This window comes from Trichoplusia ni, chromosome 18, assembly GCF_003590095.1.
Source record: "Trichoplusia ni isolate ovarian cell line Hi5 chromosome 18, tn1, whole genome shotgun sequence".
Classification (NCBI taxonomy): domain Eukaryota; kingdom Metazoa; phylum Arthropoda; class Insecta; order Lepidoptera; family Noctuidae; genus Trichoplusia; species Trichoplusia ni.
In genome coordinates, this window is record NC_039495.1 from 2,324,594 (window position 1) to 2,339,470 (window position 14,877).

Below are 14,877 nucleotides of genomic sequence, written 5' to 3' on the forward strand. Positions count from 1 at the left end.
GTATTCACCTAAGCATTTCATAATTGAAAATCCATTGTATTGACAGTGAGTGTTTCGCCCCGTAATGAATTTCCAATTATTATGATGGCAAAATGCTTAGGACAATATGAATAGTGTCATTGCAATCCAATTTTCACTCATTCATTTCAAATAGCGGAATTTGGGCCCAGAAATTTCATTTGGAGCTATCAGAATTTGAACTTAAATCAAAAAGTTTTATAAAAGTAACATTCAATAGGGATACAGTATGTAGGTAAAGGAAAACCGACATGATTACGATTGTAAATTTACTGTTTTACGGCACAATTACGCAATAAAAAACGCCAAAATATAAATAAAATGATTTTTTTTTAAAACAAATTAAGGATGTTGCGAAAGACCGCAGGCGGATGCTGGATGCGGCAAGCCGAAGACAGGGCGCTATGGCATTGGGGAGGCCTATGTCCAGCAGTGGACTACTAAAGGCTGATGATGATGAAGGATGATGAAGGATGTTCAAGACAAAACTTTATTTTTTCAATATCATTAAACTGAAAATAAAATGCAACTAACCTAACCTTTGGCAAAACTTAAGAAAGGTAAAAAACAAATCGATCTACTATAAAAGTAATTTCACATTTTTTGAGAAACTTCATATACATAACATAATAAGCAAAAAAAGGTAAAGGCAGCAAAAAGCCAACGACACGCGGTATTCCCAGGCGGTCACCCATCCAAGTACTAACCGCGCCCGATGTTGCTTAACTTCGGTGATCGAACGAGAACCGGTGTATTCAACGTGGTATGGACGTTGGCGATAATAAGTAAAAAAAACATGGAAACAAGCGAAGTTGTTATTGGACAATTTCCAATTAGTTATGCCAGCTGTTATGGGCTGTGGGATTCCAGGGCTTCAATTCCGATATTTACTATAGCCGATTTATGAATGGAAATTGGATTTCATAACTCGATATTCATTGTTCTGACAGAGTGAATGTACCGCCCGGTACCTACTGAATTACCATTCTTGTGTGCTTAGGACAATATGAATTGTGTCATTTTAATTCAACTTCCATTCATTCATCGGCAATTGTAATTATGTATGTATGTATTGGGGCCCAGGAAATTTCTTTGCAGTTATCAGAATTTTAATTTAAATAAAACAGTTTTATTAAAGTAACATTCAATAGGGGTACAGTATACAGTGAGTAGGCGGAAGAAGACTGGAAAAAAATATCACAAATGGAAATATAATTATTTGAGGGCACTTTTACGCAATAAAGGTAAAATAATACTATATTGTAATTGTTCTAAACCAGTAGTTCCCAAACTTTTTTTTCTCGTGGACCACTTTCAAATTTTGCTGGGTTGGGTGGACCCCCTGCTTCTACATTTCAACCACATACTTGAAGTTACCAAAAAATAAAAATTATGTCGCTTCTGAGTTCTGTCCCTACATTCCGATGGTACATTATATAATACTTTTTTTATTAAAAGAATAGAATTACAAGAAAAATTACTTTGAGTTCACGCGCTCCTTGTATATGCATATTTTTTGTCTGCGGCTTCATTTTTAAAACGTGACAAACTGGTATCGAAGCCCAAGCTTCGCTCTTTTCCCGTCGAGCGCGAACCGCTCGCTCTTTCCAAAAAGGAATAGTTTTGATAAAACAAAATCAATTTAAAATGATTATGAAATTACTATTTTATAAAATTAGTAGTTATTTGCAAGAAAAAATACAAAATTAATTGCTCTGCAATATTACTTATTCAGCCTTTTTAGAGAAGCAGTGTTTCTCTCGCGAAAAAGCAATTGAATAAAACGTGCTGTGTTTGTCTTCAAGTGAAAGAGGACATTCAATATATCTGTAAGTTACTAAGCTACCTATGTATACAAGCAGTTGTGATAAACAAAATACTTAAGAACTACAACAAAAAGGTTTTACTTGTCTCCGGCCCTAGCAAATATTTTTGCGTTGTAGTACAGTAATATGACTAATTCTGATATTCTTTCTAATTCTGTTCTTTGACCTTCAGCAATAGTAATAATAAAACATACTTCGATTTCTTGAGAAACAACGTCCATACCACGTTGAATACACCGGTTCTCGTCCGATCACCGAAGTTAAGCAACATCGGGCGCGGTTAGTACTTGGATGGGTGACCGCCTGGGAATACCGCGTGTCGTTGGCTTTTTGCATCTGAACATCTTTGATTAATATTGTTAGAGCTACAAAATTGTTGTAAATGTTGCTGGCATGTTTTTTTTTAATGTTTTATGACTTTACCTTATGAGAAGGTGATATTGAAAAATCCTCAAAGTAAATGAAACAAAGACGACACGTTTTTTTGTGACAAGTTCATTACTCAACTTTAAATAATTATGTAATTTTATAATTATAATTGCTTAAGTACGAGTACCTTATAACTCATTAGAGAGCTAAGGAGATTTTCTAAGATTTGACGTTTTCAGACAAATAAAATTGAAGCCATAGAAATCTAAATAACAAGTGTTATTTAGATTTCTATGATTGAAGCTAATATTGATAACTTTTAAAGAAGCATTTACTGTACCCAAAGGGTAAAACGGGACCCTATTACTGGGACTGTTCGCCTGTCCGGCCGATACCAGTCTGTTTCTCTTTCTCGTGGTATGAGGGATTGCACGGTATTGCCATACTTGCACCGTTCAGGCTTAGTCAGTGTAGTCAGTTTATCAATCCAATTTCCATTCATTCATCGGCCAGTGTAAATAGCAGAATTGGGGTCCTAGTGTCTATGACTGGCTGAGATTTTTGAGAAAACCCTATCGATTTTAGCATCTAAATTCTAAATGAAATCTCTATATTCTGAGCTATTTAATATAATAAATAGCGTTTTCTCGCAAATTATTACATTTCGTCGAAACCAACAAGACATTTTTGAATTAAAATCTTGTGACGTCATAATCCCGTTCACGTATAATCCGACCTATTCCAATCCTCTGATATTGTTTACAAAATGACGAACGAACATCCATGCACCGCGTGATTTTATCCAGGGACCGGACAACCCCACTTTAGAGTTAAGCCGTTTGACAGGGTAACCCGTACACGGGGTAACTCATATCGCAGTGTTACCTTTTGTTCGAGTTACATCCTCGAAACCCAGCGAAATGGTTAACACCTTCATTATGGTAACCACGTGAAGGGGTTAACCCCTTCAATAACTTAACCCTTTGAAGTGGTTACCTTCACGAAAGGCTTTTATTCGTGTTACCCTGAATTACCCACTAAACTTGAGCTGCATACTTGCACCCTAGCGGCCCCTCATTGCTTTACTAAGACTACAGCTGATTTTCTTCTATCGCCGACGCGTCGCGGAGCGACTCGCGCCTCTCGGACAAACTACCTACGCGCGAAACGTCATATAGGTAACTAGCTGTTGCCCGCGACTTCGTCCGCGTGGTTAGAAGATATAAGTTAGGAATTTTTGAACGAAAGCCCTCGAAGATTAATATTTTTCCCCGTATTTGCCACATTTTCCATTAAATCTTCGCTCCTATTAGTTGCAGCGTAATTTTATATACCTAGCCTAAAACCTTCCTCGATTATTGGTCTATTGAACACAAAATGAGATCAAATTTTTTAGATGAAATTATTTATAATAATTAAAAAAAAAATCGAATACAAGTTTTTTTTCATTTTTTGCATTTTCTGAGAAGATTTGACGGGTGAATTTTCGATTGAAAATTAGAGTGTTTTTTTATATTAATTCAAAATAAGGTGAAAAAATAAATATTTTTAATCAAATAAATTACAGCGTATTTGGGACACAAAAAAGTAAGTTTTCACCAAATTTCGTTACAAAAATAAATTTTAGTAAAAGATAAAAATAAAAAACCACAATCTTGGTTTTTTAGATTTTTCACATAAATTTTGAGGTTATGTGAAAAAAATGTAAACACAAAAGTTTTAGATCTTTTTCTTTTAGAACTTTGCCATTTGACTTTTTTCGATACGAATTTTAGTTTTGCCGGAAATCGATAAAAACCGTTTTTTACTCTTGAAACATCACTCCCACCCCCTTCCCGACCTCAGATCACCCGTAAATTTTTTTTTCTTTTCATTTTTATAATATTCCCCTCCTTTTCTAATGGGTTTCATCCTACTATTTTTTTTTGGTTTATAAAATTATCGACCCTGGTCTACAAGTATAGACACGAAAAATATATATCACAACGTTTGAAAAGTGCGACAAGCAAAATTAAACTGTAAGCTCATATCCACAATGATTTTTATTCCATGTTTACAAGTCGCTCGGTAAATTCAAAAATGGCGCCGCTGGGCGGTAAGATGTCACGTGCGCTCGTGGTTATACTATTTTCAAACTAATGTCTATGATAAAGAGTGCATATTGCATTGTCTTAGGTTGGAGTGGGTTACCCTGTTACAGTGTTACAGGGTAGTAAAGGGTAACCTGTTCGGAACAGGGTTACAGTAATCCGTTCGAAGGTGTAACATATGTCATAGGGTTTTTTCTTGAAGCGCTTAAAAAAACCCCTTCAAAAACCCTTTCAATGAGTATCCGGCCGGTCCCTGATTTTATCACAAACTCATAATCAGCTGTTGCACTTTTACAAACAATAAAATATAAACCTTATGTATAAGGTATACAGTTTATATTCCTATGAGCATTTCATGTTGTGTTCCTTTGACATTCCAATTTAAACTTTATAACAAAGTGCTATAGAGTTTACTTTCCCATCTCGTTGGTATGTTATTTCCTTTATTGTGGATAGGAATTTCGCTCTTGTTTTTTGCTCTGTAAGGATAAGTATCCTGTGGTATTTTCTGTAATCAACTGTTGCCCGGAGTTATGGAAATATTGTTGTTATTGCAATTAAATTGTAATATTATTGTTGATTTATTTGTGTACATATTTCTCATCGAATAACTTTTCCCTTCGTCTTCCGGGGTCAAATTATTGTTTTTGCTATTTCTTAAATAATATTTACACAAACAAAATTAGACCGATAGCTAATTGTATGAAAGGACTGTGTGACAGAGATTATTTTCTCTTCACTTTCATCGTGAACTATAAAATTATACGGTTATCAAAGGCACAGACAAGCGTTTTTGCAGCTCTAGCAAACCTAGACAGGACTGTGGTGTTTTATTTGGTGAAAATACGTCATAATATATTATCTCCAAGCTGTGCCCTTTGCATGGGTTGTAAATCCTTCGTATTACAAGTCGCAATATAAAGAGTTTCGTGTGGGGCGGATAACTGTTTTAATAGAGATGGTAACTTATTAAATTAATAATAGTGACGAAAAGAAAAATTCAAATCAGGCTTCCAAGTAGCACTTTTTGAATGTCAAAATTACAGTTGACAGCACTCAGATTCGTCCACTCTTTGCCGCTTGACAAGTGCATACGCTGCGAGAGAAGGAACAGCGCAACAAACTAACCAACAGCAGTCTTTCCGTTTAATTTGTAATCAATTTATTATAAGTATTCAGTAATTAAATGTTTCTGCAAATCACGACTTTTGTGCACGTGAATTATATCCATTAGAATAGGTTAACGGTTATCTTTTTAGGTGTGGAGTTATCATTTCGAGACATTTTAACCACAATAATATACCTAAATATAAATCGTGATATTTGACCTTGAAATACATTAATTTCTTATTTACATTTTATGTATGTCGGCAGTAATAACTGAGTGGTTACAGTGTCAAAAGTTTATGAAGTGTTGGGTTCAATTTTGCATAGAAAAGCATTTGTGTGATCCACGAATGCTTGTTCTGATGCCGGGTGTCTTTGATCATGAATGCGTCTTGAATGTTTTTTGAAAACCAATTTGAGACAAAAATAACTACTCCAAAGTTTTTTTCCCCAAGGAAATTTGGCCGGCAAAATAGCAACGTATGGCAAAAAGCCAACGACACGCGGTATTCCCAGGCGGTCACCCATCCAAGTACTAACCGCGCCCGATGTTGCTTAACTTCGGTGATCGGACGAGAACCGGTGTATTCAACGTGGTATGGACGTTGGCGACTGTAATGACAAAATACACCTTAGGAAGCGAAGTTTTGTATAATAATGGATACGTATTTTTAAATTTGTCCCGCAAACATAAATTGACCAAATTACAGTGAATGAAACTTACGTATGACTTGATTGAGTATAAATTTTACTCTATCGTTACGTCACAAGCCCCCTCTCCTAAACTTTAAAGCAGTTAATCTTTGTCAATTCTAGTTTTCTGAAAAAGGAAAAATACGTGTCTCATACTTTTCAATTATCTAACTGAGGGACTAATGAGATTTTTTCTTTTTATACTCAGTCATCATCCCTATTATGAGCTGTTGGATTCCAGGGCCTCAATTCCGATATTCACCATAGCCGATGTATGGATGGAATTGGATTTCATGATTGAAAATTCATTGTATTGATAATGAGTGAGTGTTTCGCCCCGTACTGAATAACAAATCTTGTGTGCTTAAGACAATATGAACTGTGTCATTGAAAGCCAACATCCATTCATTCACCGGCAATTGTAATTGAATGAATTTTATTTGGAATTATCAAGCTTAAAAAAGTTTTATAAATGTAACTTTCAATAGAGGTACAGTAAACAGTGAGTAGTCGAAGGAAGACAGGAAAAATCATCTCAAATGTAAATAAAACAATTTGAGGGCACTATTACGCAATAAAGGCAAAATAATAATACCTTTTTTTTAAACAAATTAAGGATGTACAAGACATTTTTTTAACACATTAGAACAGATTACCTCTGTTCCTGTCTCGATACTGACAATTAAATAAAACTAATATGTGGCTAACCTTAACAAAGAAAAATTCAAATCAATGAACTAAAACAGTCAATGCACATTTATGAGGAACTTCACATGGTAAGAATAAAGAAGTAATCATTACAAAATAAACATATAGCAAAAAGCCAACGACACGCGGTATTCCCAGGCGGTCACCCATCCAAGTACTAACCGCGCCCGATGTTGCTTAACTTCGGTGATCGGACGAGAACCGGTGTATTCAACGTGGTATGGACGTTGGCGATGATTTGATCGAAAAACATAATCAAAAGCTAAAGTACAAGGAGTACTTTCAGTTATAGTTCAATTCAATTTATTTTTTCAAACAAACGGCTACCTTCGCTTCCAATAGATTCTCAATTACCTGGGCCCCAATTCCGCTGTTTACAGAAGCGGTGACTCACTGTCAATGCAATGAAATTTTCATTGATTTGAATTTTTCTTTGTTAATGTTAGCCACATTAGTTTTATTTAATTGTCAGTATCAAGACAGGAACAGAGGTAATCTGTTCTAATGTGTTAAAAAATGTCTTGTACATCCTTCATTAGTTTAAAAATATTTTAGTATTATTTTGCCTTTATTGCGTAATAGTGCCCTCAAATTGTTTTATTTACATTTGAGATGATTTTTCCTGTCTTCTTTCGACTACTCACTGTTTACTGTACCTCTATTGAAAGTTACATTTATAAAACTTTTTTAATCTTGATAATTCCAAATTAAATTCATTCAATTACAATTGCCGGTGAATGAATGGATATTGGATTATAATGACACAGTTCATATTGTCTTAGCACACAAGATTTGTTATTCAGTACGGGGCGAAACACTCACTCATTATCAATACAATGAATTTTCAATCATGAAATCCAATTCCATCCATACATCGGCTATAGTGAATATCGGAATTGAGGCCCTGGAATCCAACAGCTCATAATAGGGATGATGACTGGGTACAAAAAGAAAAAATCTCATTAGTCCCTCAGTTAGATAATTGAAAAGTATGAGACACGTATTTTTTTCCTTTTTCAGAAAAACTAGAATTGTCAAAGATTAACCGCTTTAAAGCTTAGGAGAGTGGGCTTGTGACGTAACGATAGAGTAAAATTTATACTCAATCGTGACGTCACGCGTAAGTTTCATTCACTGTCATTTGGTCAATTTATGTTTGCGGGACAAATTTAAAAATACGTATCCATAATTAAATAAAAAACAAAAAGACTGACACTGCAAAAAAAAATGGTCGTCATCCCTATTGCTGATATAATAAATTGGAAATTGTCTAATAACAACTTCGCTTCCTACGGTGTATTTTGTCGTAACTGTTGCCAACGTCCATACCACGTTGAATACACCGGTTCTCGTCCGATCACCGAAGTTAAGCAACATCGGGCGCGGTTAGTACTTGGATGGGTGACCGCCTGGGAATACCGCGTGTCGTTGGCTTTTTGCCATACGTTGCTATTTTGCCAGCCAAATTTCCTTGGAGATAATAATGTGGCGTATTTATTCTTGTCACCAATTGAACAAAATTTCAGTCATTTTAGAAAATAAAAGAGGTCTAAATTGAGCAAAACAAAAAATTAGCGGTCTACGGAAAAAAAAACACAAAACATATTAACTAACAATACAAATGGATCTGATCCATTAAAACACTTCATAAAGGATAGCTAATCATCCGAGACATTCAGACTCCGTCACTTTCGCTCACACAACAATCACAAATGGAATGACAGAGACAATTACATTATAAACATTGAACAATACAATAATTTTATAAATAATATGGAATTTTATCTTAATCACGCGCCGACCATGCTTCGGCGACTGGTAGATAATAGATACTTACATAAAAATATAAATATTGTCATACGTCACAGATACAGGTGTGAGAAAGTGATTATCTTGACAGTTGTACGATTATTATTTAATTGATTATTATCTCATCTACGTAATATGCTTGTTTTAAAATCCAAGGGCCAAGGGAACAAGGAAATTCTGAGTCTAAATCACAGTCTGATTGGTGTTGGAAATATTTTGACTGTACTGTGGAAGATAATAAGAAACTCTTACACCATAGTATACATTAAAACTACCGCAAAACAAACTTTAAAGACTGGTATATAAGTAGGCGTAGTTAATGTCTGAATTTTTCGATCCTTGGAGGCTTGCATTGCCTTGCTTACAAAGTCCCGTATAGGTAGATATGGCAATAATCTTCAAATATTTGTTTGAGAACGGATTTTCGTCATGATGCCATTGTGGTCGCGTTAGGGCATTCTCCCATGGTTTACAGTCACCCACCCATAGAATTAAATTTAATCATTTATTCTGCAAGGAGGTCATATATCATTACTTACATGTCTTTTAGAGAATGCAGGAGTCGACATTTCCTATCTGACTATCCTGAGAAGAAATCAAAACGAACTTTGGGGTCGCAATCTCTTTTAAACAATTCTTAGCTTACTTGAATCCAAAGTCGGACAAACGAAGTTATGATCTATCTCGAAAGGTCAAACATCTAGACACCATAGGGGCATCATGAGAGGTTAATTTAACTTAAGTGATTCTTTCCGGTTCTTTACTACGGACATAAAGAGATTCTGTCTCTTCAATGCGTGACATAAAATCTGTTTGCTGTAAACATTTATAGTAGGTATGACGTGCATGAAAGATGTCTTTGTACTGATGCATATTTATATAGAGTAAGTTATTGTGTTATTAACTTAGGACTTAATAAGGAGATTTAGAACTACGGAGTAATTTAGCGGGAACTAGAAAATATTTTGCAGAAGAATTTCTGACTTTGCAGAGAAATCTGGACATTTTGGCAAATTAATGGCTGCAAGCTTTTGTATTGGTAATGTAGTGACAACCACTAAAAAGGGACGTCTTTAAGACGTTGCAAGTCAGATACGAGCTCCCCTCGGCATACTAAGAAGTAATTAGCAGGACTAGGATTAGGAAGTGGAACATTTTTCTGATTAATTTTGTTTCCCCTGGGACACACTGAACTTAAGTTTCAGTTGTTTTCGTTGCTTTCAGTATAGATCCTGGCTTACAGGATTTGTAATGACGGGCATGTGTGGAGCGTAGAGGGTAGTCCCATAAAAAAAAGGTTAAGATTACCTAGTCTTATAAACGTTTTATAAATTACCGTTTCTAAGCGCCTTTATAAACATCACAAGGGAGAATACAACACAACCACGAAACCAAATCACAGCTAACGTAACCTGCTTACAAATTATTGATAAACTAATATTAAAGGTAATCAGATAAGGTGTCCATCAAGTAAGGTCCATTCACTTTGTACCTGCACTGGTATTGCCATAATGGGCTACGTGACTAAAGGCCCGTCTCCTACAAGCAAGCTAAAATGAAAAGACTATTAAAATGTATGTTTGATGCGTCTTAGCATAAAGTTTATTGAAATGTTGATACGATGATGCGGTTTTTAGAGGACGCAATTTTATATTTCTGGTGTGTAGAGGGGGTCGGTGTAAAGCTAATACCAAGTTTGTAAGGCTGCCAACCTTGTACCACGGCCGCCATTTTTTTTTAATATTGCCAGTTGAATTTTTTTTTACGATACATCTCTTAAACTATTAACCTGATCCAAAAAAAATGTTCTACATTTTTGTTGCAAATTATATTCTCTACAACTTTGGTTCAGCAACTTTTATCGTAGAACTATTAATAAAAAAGATATGAGCGAAAATGTTCAGAAATTCGAGAAAAAATTGCAACCCCAATATAACATTTAAATGGACTAATTCACTTTTATTGTATCTGCACCGGTATTACTGTATTGGGCTACGTGACTATCAGCCCGTCTCCTACAAGCAAGCTAAAATGAATGGAATAGGAAAATGTATGCTGTCAAACTTTTGTTTGTTTGGCATGGCACCTGCACACTTATTTTTGTTATTGTTCTGTACAATTAGAATATTTTTTGTAAACGGAATGACAGCGTGCTGCTGGGGAGTTTGTTGCGCCGTTTCTTCTCTCACAGGAAAAGCACTTAGGAAGCGGTGAAGGGTGGGCGAAACTGGGTGCTGTCCAATGTAAATGACCTTCAAAAAGTGCTACTTAGTAGCCTAATTTGAATAAATGAATTTTGATTTGATTTGATTTATGTATGATGCATCTTGGTGTAACAATTTATGTAAGTCGGTAAGACTCAATAAGTTGGCAAGTTTATAATTTTATTGATTGGCAAGTTTTTTTGTTTTTATTCTTTTTTTCAACGGCTCAATTTAGTTTTTGTGTGAGAAAGTTGTGTATTTATGTATATGGACAGTAACGGTTAGAAATAATTAATGTACACGAAATTTTATAATAAATTCTATTTTTAAAAAGGTAACTAATGAAGTTAATTGTCAGTTCTTCTCCATATGAATAATACTTACTAATTTATTTTGTCTCCACGTACCTAATAGGAGTAATTAATATAAAGATTTGACTTCATTACCGAAATCTGTTTAAAGTAATATAGTAAATTGAACTGAAGAACAGAATTAAAAATACGATATTAGTAACGATAAAGTTATGTTGTATTTCAGCTTCAACATTGCCAACGTCCATACCACGTTGAATACACCGGTTCTCGTCCGATCACCGAAGTTAAGCAACATCGGGCGCGGTTAGTACTTGGATGGGTGACCGCCTGGGAATACCGCGTGTCGTTGGCTTTTTGCTGTTCATTATTAATGGAACTATAGTTTTTAAGTTTAAGTTGTTTTTTTTTTGCTGTCAGCTACATAAAATAGTTTTTTTAGTCGTTTTCGGCATTATTAGATTCTGTGTAATATTCTAGGACTCGGACTTTGCTCTCAGCCAAATCCTCTATTCGTCAGCTTTATTTACGCAATAAGGTAAATTATTTTCTCTATGACATTAACCTATTTAATACATAAACGTCCTAGCTAGTAGGTCAGATACTGATAAAAAAAAAATGAATGAATCGAACTCGATCACCACGTGTAGGCGCGCACGTACACAACACGTGCTATGTAATGAGAGAACTTTTAAAACGTGTATTTAATAAACACTAGTTTTTACTTCATTTGTTTTTTTCGTTATATATTTTTTCTGATTTTCTTTAAGAAAAACCGTAATAGGTACTGTTGGAAATGATTAAGTGTTTCATCATCATCATCATCATCATCTCAGCCTATAGCAGTCCACTGTTGGACATAGGCCTCTCCATAATTTCTTCAGCGCGACCGGTTCGTTGCCACCTGCATCCAACGGGACCCAGCGGTTTCATACCAAATATTAATGTCCCACTTCTGGGCACAGGACGCGTCATCGATGGTTCATGAAATGTGATAGTTCGACAGTTAAAGTTTTCACAGATGATATACATAGATATATCATCTATTTTTTGTGATTGTTTTTACAGAAATGTCTATACATTTCTGTAAAAACAATCACAAAAAATCGAGGTTAAAAAAAGCAATATCTTAGAGGGTGCGTGTTCTCGTAAATTTATATTCGTTAGTTCTATTTGTTTATTCAGTTTAATTCCGTACCGTGTGTCCGACTCATGCTTCACAGGTTTTTTTCATGAAGAACCCGCGACACGCCGCGCACTTTGATTTGGCGTGGTGACCTCAACCACTCGGCTCTCCCTATTGAGAAGGTCCCAAAAAAGTTGCGTTACATAAGATCCTGTCTGCCTACCGTCTGCAAAATTACATGATAACTAAAGATTAAGATTGAACATTGACTGATATGGACGTTATACTCTAAATCTTCGATCAGGTAATTATCACTCGGTCAAATGCAGGAATCACGTGAATTACACACGATTACGGTATCAATAACGTCAGTACGTCTGGCTTGTCCAAATAGGATTTATTTGGTAGGAAATGTTGTACAGCGGTTCAGGTTTAGTTTGTAAGAGTCTAATGCAATTGAACGCAATCGGAGTGCACCTTTGGTTTGCAGTCCTATTGCAGTGGAGGCAACTGCATTCAAACTGCAATTTGCAGTTGATGAAATGTTAGACAGACATTTCATCAACTGCAAATTGCAGAGCCCAAGTGTCTTTTTGCCGTAAAGTGAAAGGTATAGAATGAAAACTTGGTGATTCAGTATTAAGCCATTTGCCACCTAGGGTTACTATTTCAGAAAATCATTGAAGTTCGGAACAATTTCAAAACTTAGGAACAATTTCAAATTACAGGAAATTGAGAAATTTTACAAACATGTATCAGAAACGATTATGTTACCTATCTCACTTTAGCGTTTTCGATCAAAAAGCCTCTTTCTGGCCAAACTAAATCGACACATTTCACAACTTACTTTGATGTTTCTTCTTTTCTTTGATAAGATTTATTAAATATCTTATCACTCACTTTCATCTCGAGACATTTCTCCCTATTAAGTGTTTCTCCTAAACTTTGCAATCCAATTGTACACGAGACAATGAAAGTCCTCATTATAATTTGCCTTTAGCGTATGATTTTAGTGAAGATCTCCACTTAGACCTGTGTTGAAACTTTAGACACCTTACCTTGGGTTTAAGAGGTCATGGTTTTTTATCGTATAATTCACAAATTTTGGTTGCATACATACCATTGTCACGCGATCAGGCTATTATTTGACGATGAAGAGACACCTTGAATAAGTAATTTTAGGTACTTTTTATCATTATAACAAATATATTCAAAACTAGCTGTAGCGCACAGGCCCGTCCGCTTCGAATCGAAAATGAGCCCACGGGAACATAAAATCTGTGATAAAGACTATCCTATCGCTTTTATTATCTTATATCGCTTTTGCTTTGCTTATTGTTTTTTGTAATTGTGATTTAATAATATTCTTCATTTCATCTCTCGCCTTCTTCCATTCTATCATTCTCTCATCGTTCCGCAACGCTACACTCATACTCGATCTGAATTAGATATCGGGTTCGACTCCCGTCTAGTAGGATTGGTCGACGCGACCGACGTCCTACTACATGTTAATCCTGTGTAGGTACCAAGTTTCGTCAAAATCTGCGTGATTTTTCCTTTTGTGTTGTTTTTACTTGGTGCTTCTTCTTTCACACAAAAAAGTGGTATTTGAGTGAAAGAGGAACAAACAACCATGGATACATCATTCATACATTTATAAATCCATACCTACTATAGATAAATACAAACTTTCACGTTTATAATATTAGTACGATGTTGGAAGTGGCAACAAACTTAAGTTGCACCTTATTTTAAGAGCATGCTCCAGCAGTGGAGATCAAATGGCGGAAAAAGCACCACAGCTCTTTAAAACATTCAATTAATTCGTCAGATATCAGGGATTTGTGTTGCTTAATGTAATCTTTTAATGCAACACTCCTTATTTCTTAGATCACGTGAACCGAACATGAAATGTTCGTGACAATTGCAACTTCTCTATTTATAAATATGGGTTGACATTTGACCTCAGAGATACCTGATAAGAGGTCTAGGCACAGATTATATATTATTATCTATGTTGTGTATGGTATTTATTCTATTCTTGTCTATAATTAGAATTAAACGCTACGCTACTAGGATTTTTTTGCATTATCTCCTTTCCGGAATACTGATGTGAAATTTGGTATCAGAGTTGAAGCAAAGCCTTTAGTTTGATTTAACACACCCTTAAATAAAAACTAGGCTCATATTTTTAATACGGTAACCCCTCTATTTCAGCCCCTTCAGCTCACAGCGTTTCTATTACATCATTTTTCTTCGCACTTTCGCGGTTTCTGGAATTGGCACGTGATCCGTGATAATAAACATACTCTTCAGTTCCATCATCAGTATTGCGATTGATTGAACAAGCACGGAGCCTACAACTGGGCAAAGGCCAGCCCTAAATCCTTGCTGTTCCAAAGATTGTCCTATCTCGCGCCAACCCGAACCAGCTCTCAGCCAGTACGCATTTAAATAGAGAAAAAAAAAACAAGTATAGATTATACCCATTTAAAAAATTACAAACCATTTTGATTAAAAGACATTCAAGGTTTCAACGGCTTTAGTAACTTGAAAACTATTTACAAGTGCACACTTACCAACATAATTAAATATGTATCCAACATGGAAACAAAG

General features: G+C 35.3%; 6 non-coding genes across 6 annotated transcripts; 3 read left to right on the plus strand and 3 right to left on the minus strand.

Moving 5' to 3' along the window:
- Window positions 1–676: 676 nt before the first annotated feature.
- LOC113503241 lies at window positions 677–795 on the minus strand. The gene has a single exon (XR_003401425.1). It is a non-coding gene; the product is annotated as a 5S ribosomal RNA (ribosomal RNA).
- A 1,258-nt stretch (window positions 796–2,053) lies between these two features.
- LOC113503246 lies at window positions 2,054–2,172 on the plus strand. Its single transcript, XR_003401430.1, has one exon. It is a non-coding gene; the product is annotated as a 5S ribosomal RNA (ribosomal RNA).
- A 3,729-nt stretch (window positions 2,173–5,901) lies between these two features.
- On the minus strand, window positions 5,902–6,020 carry LOC113503230. Its single transcript, XR_003401415.1, has one exon. It is a non-coding gene; the product is annotated as a 5S ribosomal RNA (ribosomal RNA).
- A 904-nt stretch (window positions 6,021–6,924) lies between these two features.
- LOC113503231 lies at window positions 6,925–7,043 on the minus strand. The gene has a single exon (XR_003401416.1). It is a non-coding gene; the product is annotated as a 5S ribosomal RNA (ribosomal RNA).
- A 1,083-nt stretch (window positions 7,044–8,126) lies between these two features.
- Window positions 8,127–8,245, plus strand: LOC113503232. The gene has a single exon (XR_003401417.1). It is a non-coding gene; the product is annotated as a 5S ribosomal RNA (ribosomal RNA).
- A 3,126-nt stretch (window positions 8,246–11,371) lies between these two features.
- On the plus strand, window positions 11,372–11,490 carry LOC113503234. The gene has a single exon (XR_003401418.1). It is a non-coding gene; the product is annotated as a 5S ribosomal RNA (ribosomal RNA).
- Window positions 11,491–14,877: the final 3,387 nt, after the last annotated feature.